The 12556-nt window shown below is 35.3% G+C and overlaps 1 protein-coding gene across 1 annotated transcript in view; it reads right to left on the reverse strand.

Annotated features, from left to right (window-relative positions):
* LOC122915068 (charged multivesicular body protein 3) overlaps positions 1–12556 on the reverse strand; it is a 101906-nt gene that overhangs the window by 55922 nt on the left and 33428 nt on the right. The gene's annotated exons all lie outside the window — the stretch shown is intronic.

The raw sequence follows: 12556 nt of genomic DNA on the forward strand, positions 1-12556 counted from the left end.
TGAAAATGTTAGATGTAAACTGAACTATGGAAAATTGAATTCCTTTCCATGCCTTATATAATAATTTGGGGATGGATCTATTTAAATTTCTGGCTAATCTTCAGATCTCAGGGGTTCCTAGCCACAGCTTATGACTTGAGAGAAGGCTAAGAAAGACCTTGAGTCAGTCATCTGCTGATTTCCAGCATTCCTCCACCAACCCTGCGATTACCCTGTACTGGTTCCCCAGGGCTGCTCTAACAGAGTACACCAAAACAGGTGGTTTAGAACAACAGAAATTCATTCTCTCACTGTTCTGAAGACTAGAAATCTAAAATCAAGGTGTCAGCAGAGCCATGCTTCCTCTGAGACTATGGATAGAATTTGTCCTTTCCTTTCCCTAGGTTCTGCTGACGGCTATCAATCAGTGGCATTCCTTGGCTTGTAGGTGCATTACTCCAATCTCTGCTTCTGTCATTACATGATGTTTATATGAGTCAGCTTGGGCTGTCATAACAGGATACCATAAATTGGACAGCTTAAACAACAGAAATGTATTTTCTCACAGTTCTGGAGGCTGGAAGTCCGAGATAAGTACGAGCATGGTCAGGTTCTAGAGAGAGATCTCTTCCTGGTTTGGACTTCTTGCCATGTCCTTACATGGTAGAGAGAGCAAGTTGTGGTATCTCCCTCTCTAATGAGGGTACTAAGCTCATCATGAGGTCCCTACCCTCATAATCTCATCTAAACCTAATTATCTCCTAAAGGTTCCATCTCCAAATGCCAACACATTGGGCACAAATGCATTTTTAAGGATGACACAATTCAGTCAATAGCAATGTTCCCTCTGTGTCTCTCTTCCTCTTCTTATAACTAAACCAGCCACATTACGGACCCATCCAAATCCACCACGACCTTGTCCTAACTAATTGTATCTACAATGATCCTATTTCCAGATAAGATCACATTCTGAGATACTGGAGGTTAGGACTTCAACATATCTTTTGAAAGGGTACAAATTCATTTATACATGAATTCTCAACTTTGGAGAAGAGAGAAGGGGATAGAGGATGGGTGGAAAATGTTTAGCTGAATCCTTTCAAAATAGACTTCCATCTTCCCTGAGTGGCCCAAAAGTAGGGACAGTTTCCACTTGGAAGGGGTAAGTAGATATCTGAGGCCTGACTCTATCCTGAAGGATGTACTTTCCCTAGGAAATCATAGTAATTACTATGGCCACCACATATTGCCCTCTAAAGTAACATCTCCACCATTAATATTCTCATGGGAGACTCACGCGACTTTTCTTACTTCCACACAGCATAGCAGAGACAAAGCCTGAACTTTGGCAGATCCAGCTGGAATATTTAAGTGATACATTACTAAAGTTGCCAAAAATAGTATCAGAATATCAGAATTGAAAGAGTAGCATGTGACTCACACATTCAACATGATGCTAGGCTGAATATTCTGAAAAACTAGCTACAAACACAGAGTCTTGTTAAAATATAACCAGAACTATTTTATGTGCATGGTTGATCTCCAAAAAATTAAGAGAAATTGGTAATATCTGCCAATAACAGAAACTTAGAACCTTGTGTTTGTGTTTTTAAAAATTCTATGTAGCTTATAGATGGTAAAGTACACAGATCTTAAGTGTATGATCTGTTGAATTTTTCTGTTGAATTTTTACATATGTATACATAAAATTTTTTACATATGTATATGTAAATTTTTACATATGTATATGTAAAACTACATAGTAGTAAGTCTACTATACTAAGACTACTATGTAGTCTTACTACAATGTAGTTTTACATATACTACTATGTAGATCAATATTTAAAACTTTTAAATCAACATTTAAAAATTTTACTACATATGTAAAATTTTTACATATGTATTTACATACATATTTACATATAAATTTTTACATATGTATATGTAAAACTACATAGTAGTAAGACTACTAGTAGTCTTTGGAAACATTTGGAAACATTTTGGAAATGTTTTAAAGTAAGACTACTAGGAGTCTTACTCCTAGGTAGTTTTACATATACTACTATGTAGATCAACATTTAAAACATTTCCAAAATCTTAGAAGGCTCTATCATGCCTATTTCCAGTCAGTACCCACCAAAGATAATCATTATTCTGACTTGTATCTCCATAGATTAGTTTTCTCTCTTCTTGATGTCACATAATGAAATCAAATAGTATGCTTGGCTTTCATGTCACATAATGAAATCAAATAGTATGCTTGGTTTTAATGATTGGGCAGAGGAATAGGAGGTAAGGCTTTAAAGGATGGGAAATGGTAAAGCAAAATTGAGACTCCCTGAAGAGAAGAGCCTTCCAGACTCCACTCCCAGTAAAAGGACAGACTATGGAGAGAAATCTATCTGCTGACAAAGAGGGTTAAGAAGAAAATGTTTGTTTCAGGCCACATATCTGGTGAAAAAATAAAATTAAAAGGCTTCCTTAAGAAACCGTAATTATGGGTGCCTGGGTGGCTCAGTGGGTTAAGCCGCTGCCTTCGGCTCAGGTCATGATCCCAGGGTCCTGGGATCGAGTCCCGCATCGGGCTCTCTGCTCAGCAGGGAGCCTGCTTCCCTCTCTCTCTCTGCCTGCCTCTCGTCTACTTGTAATCTCTGTCTGTCAAATAAACAAATAAAATCTTTAAAAAAAAAAAAAAAGAAACCGTAATTATAAGGTTGCTTTTCTGTGGGTTTAAATAAACAGTACTTCCAAAAAAAAAAACAGTACTTCCTTTGTGTTGCAAACCCTAGGCCTAGATATTAAATTAAACTGTTCCTAATTTTAATTAATTAAACTGTTCCTAATTTAAACTGTTGAAAACTTTATGGGGACCTGTTAACTTGTAATTGTATAACCTGCTAAACCATCATTCCAAAATGGGGGCAAAATAAAGACATCTTTAAGAGTAAAAATGGTCGGGACGCCTGGGTGGCTCAGTTGGTTAAGCAACTGCCTTCGGCTCAGGTCATCATCCCAGTGTCCTGGGATAGAGTCCCACATCGGGCTCCTTGCTCCGCAGGGAGCCTGCTTCTCCCTCTGTCTCTGCCTGCCATTCTGTCTGCCTGTGCTCACTCTCGCTCCCTCTCTCTCTCTGACAAATAAATAAAAAATCTTTAAAAAAAAGAGTAAAAAATGGTTAGAAACAGACCAAAAAGTCCACAAATGGACAGATCAACAATAAACAAAAATCTAAAGAATGTGCTTTACAGATAATAGTGTTGACCTTAAAAGGAAGGCCTTAGATACAAGAAAAAATGATAACAAATAATTTAGTGAATACTGTGGTCAATCTGAAAAGAGTTGATTGAATAAACAATAATAATATTGAATTTGGGGAGACTAAAAGGGTAAAACTAAGTCATTCCACAACACTAATATGAAATAAATGGGTGGGAAGTCATTGGAATTAAAATGATCACAGCGGAGTCACACATCTTCCCTTATTTCCCCATAACAGTGAGATAATGAAAACAAGATAAAATTTAATATTCTTTGGGAAGGAGTAAAGATATTGAATAATTTTAAATATTACATAAATTTGTTAGAATTTAAGGATAATCACTAAAATAAAAACAGTATTTCCAAAATAGTAGAGGAAAAATGGAATTAAGAATATTAATCTAGGGGAACCTGGGTGGCTCAGTCAGTAAAGTGGCTGCCTTCGGCTCAAGTCATGATCTGAGGGTCCTGGAATCAAGACCCAGGGCAGGCTCCCTGCTCAGAAAGGAGTATGCTTTTCCTCTCCCTCTTACTCTGTCCTTCCCTGCACTTGTGCTCTCTCTCACTCTCTCTTAAATAAATAAAAAAATCTTTTTTTTAAAAAAGAATATTAATCTAAATAAGGTATAGGGATGCCTGGGTGGCTCAGTCCGTTAAGTGTCCTACTTTGGCTCAGGTCATGATCTCGGATTCCTGGGACTGAGCTCCACATCAGGCTCCCTGCTCACTAGGAAGTCTGTTTCTCCCTCTCCCTCCACCCTTCCTCACACTCATGCATTCTCAGTCTCTTTCTCAGGTAATTAAAATCCTTTTAAATAAATAAGGTAGAAAAGAAGACAGAAAAGTTGGGGAAAGTAGGAGGCACAAAAAACACTGTTAGAAATAAAGACATATCAGTATTCATAATGAAATCCTCTAAACTCACCATTGAAAAGAGATTCCAGACTAAGTATTTTTTACATTTAGGTTTAAGCTACTTAAAAGGGACACAAATGCAACATAAAATTTCTAAAAAATGGAAGAAAGACCTACAAAAACATATTTATCAAGCAATTATGAACCCAAACAAAGCTGTTATAGCTATATTATTTTATAGCAAAATAGCTTTTTATGTACAAAGAAGTTTATAATGTACAAATTTCAGTCCACCAGGAAGCTAATCATATTATCTTTATTTTAAAAAGAAAGAGGGGCAGAGGGAGAAGCAGACTCTCCACTGAGCAAGGATCCCAACATGGGACTCTATCCCAGGATCCTGGGATCATGACCTGAGCTGAAGGCAGTCACCCAACAGACTGAGCCACCCAGGCACCCCAAGAACTGACAATTTCAAAGAGAAATACATAAACCCACTATCATAGGGGTAAATCTGAACTTTTTTTTCAATAAGTGATCAGGAAGACAATCATTTTATAAAGACAGAGAAGACATAAAAACAAGACATGAACTGGTGATCTAATTGTCATATTTTGTATACAACAGACAGAACAAGTTATCGCATAGCAAATGTTTAACAAAGTTGACTGTGTACTAGAATATAAGACAAATGAAGAAGTCATCCTGATACACCCCACTATATGACCACATTTCAACTGGGTTAAAAATCAATGACAAAAAACAAAATTTAAATTATTTTTGAAATGTGAAAATATTTTTCCAAATAATTCATAAGTCAAAGAATAGATCTTAATGGAAATTGGGGAGCCTGGACTCCTACCACACCTGGTAGTCACAAGACAACCTTTCCTCTCCTCACTGGGATGGAGTTAGAGGAGACCTAATAGAGACTCAAGACTTTCACTATCACCCTGTGATACTGAGATGACCCTAACCATAGTGTGGTGGAGAACTGGAACTCTCATCTCTACTTAGCATTTAGGTCGAATGCTTCTCAGTGTCCCTGGCTGGCTCAGATGGAAGAGTATGTGACTTTTGACCTCAGGCTCATGAGTTCAAGAGCCATGTGGGGTGTAAAGATTACTTAAATAAATAAAATTGTTTTAAAAAACGAAAAAAAAAAGAGGAACACCTCTCATGTCTCACTGAAGGCTAAGTAGGGAACTTGGACTTCTACCTTCACTTGTAGGTAATGAGGTGGTGCCTCCACAAAAGAACAGCAGAAACAGGTTTAAATAAGATGCAGTATCTCAGAACTTAATGGGAAATGTCCAGGTTTCAAGTGAAAATCACTCATCATACCAAGAATCTGGATGATCTCAAACTAAATGAAAAAAATAAAATCAATATATGCTTTACTAAGTTGAACAGTGTTTCCCAAAAATTCATGTCCCCTGGAAACTTTGAGTTTTACCTTATTTGAAAATAGGGTCTTAAAAAAACAGGGTCTTTGCACATAAATTAAATTGAGTAAAGATTATATGGGATTAAGTTGGGTCTTAAATACAATAAAGCTGATGTCCTTTAAGAAGAGAGAAATTTGGACACAGGCACATAGTAGAGAAAACCATGTGGAGACAGAGGCATAGACGAGAGTGGGTATCTGTAAGTCAAGAAACACAGAAGATTGAACTATCAAAAGCTAGAGGAAGCAAAAGCTTGAAGAGGCAAGTCCTTCAGAGAAAGTATGGCTCTGCCAAAAACCTGGATTTCAGCCTTGATTTCACTTTAATTTCTAGCCTGAAGAAATATGAGAGAATAAATGTCTGTTGTTTTAAGCCACCTAGTTGTGGTCATTTGTTGTGGCAGCCCCAATAAACTTAATATAGATGCTAAGAATGAAATAACAAAAATTTTCAAATTACTCAATAAAGATTAAATTCCATGAGTTTTTAAATGCTTCAACAAGTGACTTAAAACATGACTGAAACAAATTTTTTAAATCTCAGGAAAAAAGGAACACACAAAGAAGAACCAAAGGGAAATTTTAGAATTAAAAAACACAATAACTAAAATTAAAAAGTTCATTAGGTAGGCTCAACAGCACAATGGAGAAGACAGAAGAAGGAATCAGTGAAATGGAAGATAGAACAATAAGCCAGTACCCAATCTGAATGACAGAAAATAAACGGAAAAAGAATAAATAGTATCTCAGAGACCTGTGGGACTGTAACAAAAGATAAAGCATTTATGTCATCAGATTCATGGAAGAAAAGAAATATATCAGGACTGAAAAAGTACTTTAAGAAATAATGGGCAAGGATAAGAAAAGAAATAATTACTGAAAATTCTAAATTGGCAAGGAACATAAACCTGCAGATTTGAGAGACTGAGCAAACCCCAAAAAAGATAAAAAGAAATATACCTCAAGATGAATGGTAGATTCAACTTTTGAAAACGAAAAACATCTCAAAAGCAGCCGAAGAAAAATGGCATCTTACCTATCTGGGATAAACAATTCAAATGGAAGTGGGTCTCTTATCAATCCACGGGAGACAGAAGGAAGTAGCACAATATTTTTCAAGTACTAGAAGAAAAGAATCATCAGAATCTTATATCCCAAGATAATATTCTTCAGAATGAAGGGGAAATGAAGACATTTTCAAGTTGAAGGAAAACTAAGAGAATGTGTCCCCAGAAAACTACCTTAAAGGAAAAGATAGTTTCTTTCTTTTTTTTTTTTTTTTAAGATTTTACTTATTTGAGAGATAGAGAAAAAAAGAGAGCAAGTGAGCACATGAGGTGGGGGCAGAGGGAGAGGGAGAAGTAGACTCCCCTGCAAAGCAGGGAGCCTGGTGTGGGGTTGGATGCAGGGCTGGGCACAGGGCTTGATCCCAGCATACTGAGATCATGACCTGAGCTGAAGACAGATGCTTAACTGGCTGAACCACTCAGGTGCCTCAAGAAAAGATATTTTCTAAACAGGAATGAAACAATAAAAGAAGGAATCTAAGAACATTAGGGAGCAAAAAAGAACAGACTAGGCAAAAATATGGATTGAATACAATGGGCTTTTGCTCTCCTTTTGAGTTTTCTAAACTGTGTTCAGTGATTGAAGCAAAAATTGTAATATTGCCTAATGTGATTCTAAATAAAGGTAGAAGAAATACTTAAGATAATTATATTATAAATGGGGGAAGGAAAAGAGATCTAAAGATAAATAAGGTTTTTTTAAAGGTTTTATTTATTTATTTGATAGTGAGAAAGAGAGAGAGAGCACACGCACAAGTAGGGTGAGCAGCAAGCAGAGGGAGAAGCAGGTCTCCCACTGAGCAGGGATCCTGATGCGGGACTTAATCCCAGGACCCTGGGATCATGACCTGAGCCGAAGGCAGATGCTTAACCAACTGAGCCACCCAGGCGCCCCAAGAAATAAGGTTTTTATACTTCACTTGAACTGGTAAAATGGTGACACTGGTAGACTGTGATAAGTTATATACATATAATGTAATACCTAGAGCAACCACTAAAAATCTATACGAAGAAGTACACTAAAAAATACCATAGAGATATTGGCCATCAGGGAAATGAACATCAAAACCAAGTGAAATGACTTCAAATACACTTGAATGGGTATAATTAAAAAAAAAAGACAAAGTGTTATTGAGGATACAAAGAATTGGATCTCTCATACGCTGACAGTGGGAATGTAAAATGATGCAGTTTGGCAGTTCCATAAGAGGTATGATACCATATGATTTAGCAATTCTACTATAGAAACATATATATCAAAATGAAAATAAATGTCCACATAAGAACTTGTACACAGATATTCATAGCAGCATTGTTCATGATAGTCAAAAAGTAGAATTAACCCAAATGTCCATCAACTGGCAAATGGATACATAAAATATATTATCCATGTAATCAAATATTATTTGGTCATAAAAAAGGAATGAAATACTGATTCATGCTACAATGTGGATGAAAAATTGAAAACACTATATTAAATCCAAAGGACACATAATTTTGCATAGAATAAGCAAATCCATAGTGAGAGAACATAGATCAGTGGTTTCCAGGAAATGCGAAAAAGGCAAAATGGAATGTGATTGCTAATAGGTATGGGCATTCTTTTTGGAGTGATGAAAGTGTTCTGAAATTATATAGTGGTGATGGTTGCACAACTTTGTGAATGTAGTAAAAGTTATTGAATTGTACATATGGAGATGAAAAGTACAACATAGAAAATGAGTAAATAGTACTGTAATAATGTATGGTGACAAATGATAACTACGCTTACTGTGGTGAGCATTAAATACTGTGAAGATTTTTAAATGAACAAATAATGTAGTATGTGAATTCTGTTTCAGTACAGCAGTTTTTTTTTTAAAAACAAACAATATAGATATATCAAAATGGGATTCTAAAAAAAATGTTCAAGTAATCCATAGGATGAGAGGAAAAGAAAACAGAGAGAACAAACAAAATAAAATAAAAACAATCACACTTAGTCTGAGCATATCGAGAATTATATTAAATGTAATGGTCTAAATACAATTAAAAGAGATTTATAGAAAGGATTAAAAATACAATTATATGTTAGTACAATAAACTCAGTTCAAATAAAATGATATAGGCAGAATGAAAGTAAAGAATGGCAAAGTTATTTCATGCAAACATTAATCAAAAGAAAGCAGGAGTGGCTAAATTATCAGAAAATTTTCACCTAAGATCAAATAAATTCACCAGAAACAAAGATGTACACTATACCATGATAAAAGTGTCAATCCACCAAGAAGACATGGCAATCCCAAATGTGCACACACCAACAACAGAAGTAAAAAAAAATAGGAAATAAAAATTGATAGAACAGAAATAAAGAAACAGACAAATACACAATTAGAGTTTGAGATTTCAATACTACTGTCTAAATACTGATAGAACAACTAAGAAAATCAACAAGGACCTCATGATGAAGAACATCATCAACCAACTGGATAGGATCTAAATGACATATATAGAACACTCTACACACAACAGAATGCATACTCTTTTCAAGTGTCTACAGGCCACATATCAAGGGAGACAATATCATGGGCCATAAAATAAATCTCAAGAAATTTAAAATAAGTTAAGTCATACCAAGTATGTTCTCTAGCAACAGTGGAATCAAACAAGAAATCAATAACAGAAAAATTCGGGGCGCCTGGGTGGCTCAGTGGGTTAAGCCGCTGCCTTCGGCTCAGGTCATGATCTCAGGGTCCTGGGATCGAGTCCCGCATCGGGCTCTCTGCTCAGCAGGGAGCCTGCTTCCCTCTCTCTCTGCCTGCCTCTTCATCTACTTGTGATTTCTCTCTGTCAAATAAATAAATAAAATCTAAAAAAAAAATAAATAACAGAAAAATTCTCCAAACACATTGAAACTAAACAACACACTTCTAAATAATTAATGGAACAAAGAGAAAGTTTCAAGAGAAATTTAAAAATGCATTTGAACAGAATGAAAATGAAAATACAACATATTGGGGTGTCTGGGTGGCTCAGTCATTAAGAGTCTACCTTCATCTCAGGTCATGACCTCCAGCACACCACATTGTGCTCCCATCTCAGTGAGGAGTCTGTGTCTCCCTCTTCTTCTGCCTCTCCCCCTGCTTGTGTTCTCTCTGTCTCTTGCCCTCTCTCAAATGAATAAATAAAATCATTAATAAAAGAAAAGAAAATACAACATATCAATGTTTGTGGGACATAGCTAAATCATTATTGAAAGAAAAAATTATTGCATTAAATGTACCATTAGAAAAGAAGAAAAGTTTTAGATCAATAATCTAAGTTTCCACCTTGAGAATATAAAAAAAGAAGAGCTAAGTAAACCTAAAGCAGAAGGAGGGACAAAATAAAAAGCAGAAATCAATGAAATTAAAAATAGAAAGGCAATAGAGGAAATTAATGAAACAGAGCTGGTTCTTTGAAAATACAAACAAAATTGACAGACTTCTAGAAAAAAAGACGTAAAAATAAAAAAAAGAGAGAACACAAATGACCAGTGTCAGGAATGAAGTAGAATATCAATACAGGATTTACAGACACCAAAGAGCTAATAAGGGTTGAAATGGACAGTTTCTAGAAAAACAAATGTTACCACAACTCACCTAACATGAAATGGATAATATGATAGATAGTATTGAAGGTAGAATGATGGATAATATTCAATTAAGGAAACTTAATCATAATTTAAAAACAATTACCAAATAAATACAAAAAATCTATATAAAAGGATTTTTCCCAAAAAAGATATTTCTGAGCTCAGCTGGATAAACTGGAGAATTCTATCGAATGTTTGAAGAATAATTAGTGCAGAGATTGATGCATAAATACAGAGAGTAAACTGATGGTTGCCAAGAGTGACAAAATGAGTGAAAGGGAATGGGAGGTTCAGGCTTCCAGTTGTAGAATGAATAATTCATGAGGATGAAAGGTACAGCATAGGGAATATAGTTAGTGGTACTGTAATAGTGGTGTAAGGTGACAGATGGTAGCTACACTTGTGGTGAGCATAAGATGATGAATAGAGTTGTGAGTCACTATGTTGTATGCCTGAAACTAATGTAAACATTGGTTGTCAACTATATTTCAATTTAAAAAAGGAAACAAGAAAAAAAAAGAAATAATAATTTACACCAACTATACACAAACTCTCCTAGAAAATAGAAGAGAAGCAAATGTCCCAGTTCATTTTATGCAGGTAGTATTATCCTATACCAAAACCAGACCAAAAAAAAAAGTATAAAATAAGAAAACTAGTGATCAATATCTCTCATGAATATAAACACAAAAACTCTTAACAAAATACAGCAAAGATAATTCAGTAATATGTAAGAAGATTAAACACCATGACCGAGGGGTTTATTCCAAAGTTGGGGGGGTGCTGGTTCAGTATTTGAAAATTAATCAGTATAATCTACTGTAACAGGCTAAAGAAGAAAAAAATCACATGACCATATCACTCAATGCAGAAAAAATTTTTTGACAAAGTTCAATATCCTTTTGTGACTAAATAAATAAATAAACTTTCAAAATATAGTAGCAGGGGAAGTTCTTCAACTTGATAAAAATCATTTACAAAAACCCCTGCAGCTAAAATTAAATTTACTTTTTAAAAGGTTTTATTAATTTATTTGAGAGAGAGACAGAGTGCATGAGCATGGGTAGGGGCAGAGAGAGCGGACAAACAGACTCCTGGCTGAACATAGAACTTGGCATGGGGCTTGAGCCCAGGAGCCTGAGTTCATGACCTGAGCGAAGGTCTGAAGCTTAACTAAGTGAGCCACCCAGGAGTCCTACTAACATTAAATTTAATGGTGAAAGATTGAATACTTTCCCCTAAGACCGTGATATCCACTTTCACCACTCTTATTCAATTTAGTGCTGAAAAGTTTTAACCACTGCAATAAGATAAGAAAAACAAATTAGAGACATACAAATCAGAAAGGGAGAAATTAAACTGTTATTTACAAATGACATAATTGCTTACGTAGAAATTTCAAGAAATCTACCCAAAACCTCTAAAGAACTAAAAGAGATTTCAGTAAGGTCACAGAATAAAAGACAAATGTACAAAAAATATTTTACATGATATTTCTATATACTAGTGATGAACATATGGACACCAAAATTAAAAATATAATGCCATTTATAATCACTCAAAAAATGAAATACTTAGGTTTAAATCTAACAAAACATATATAGGACTTGCATGCTGAAAATTAGATAACACTGACAGAATCATGAAAGAATCAAAGATCTAAATAAAATGGAGATGCATACAATGTTCAGAGATTGGAAACACAATGTGATAAAGATATCAGTGCTCTCCACATAAATATACAGGTTTAACACAATTCTTGCCTTGAAAAAAGCTAACTACAAAAATACATTATTTCTGTATACAATTAACAATTAAAGAACAAAATTTGTTGGCCCTAGCAACTTCTTACTAGGTATGTCTCTTGGGGCAAGGGAAACAAAAGCAAAACTAAACTGCTGGGATTACGTAAAAAAAAAATTCTGCACAGAAAGGAAACAGTCAACAAAACTAAAAGGCAACCTACAGAATGGGAGAAGATATTTTCTTTCTTTTTTTTTTTAAAGATTTTATTTATCCATTTGACAGAGACAGATCACAAGTAGGCAGAGAGGCAGGCAGAGAGAGAGAGGAGGAAGCAGGCTCCCCGCTGAGCAGAGAGCCCGATGCGGGACTCGATCCCAGGACCCTGAGATCATGACCTGAGCCGAAGGCAGCGGCTTAACCCACTGAGCCACCCAGGCGCCCGGGAGAAGATATTTTCAAATGATATGTCTGATAAAGGCTTAGTATTCAAAGTATATAACCTTATAAAACTCAATACCTAAAAAGTAAGTAATCCAATTGAAAAATGGGCAAAAGACATGAATAGACATTTTTCCAAAGAAGACATACAGA

This window comes from Neovison vison, chromosome 8 (assembly GCF_020171115.1).
Source record: "Neovison vison isolate M4711 chromosome 8, ASM_NN_V1, whole genome shotgun sequence".
NCBI classification, from domain to species: Eukaryota; Metazoa; Chordata; class Mammalia; order Carnivora; family Mustelidae; genus Neogale; species Neogale vison.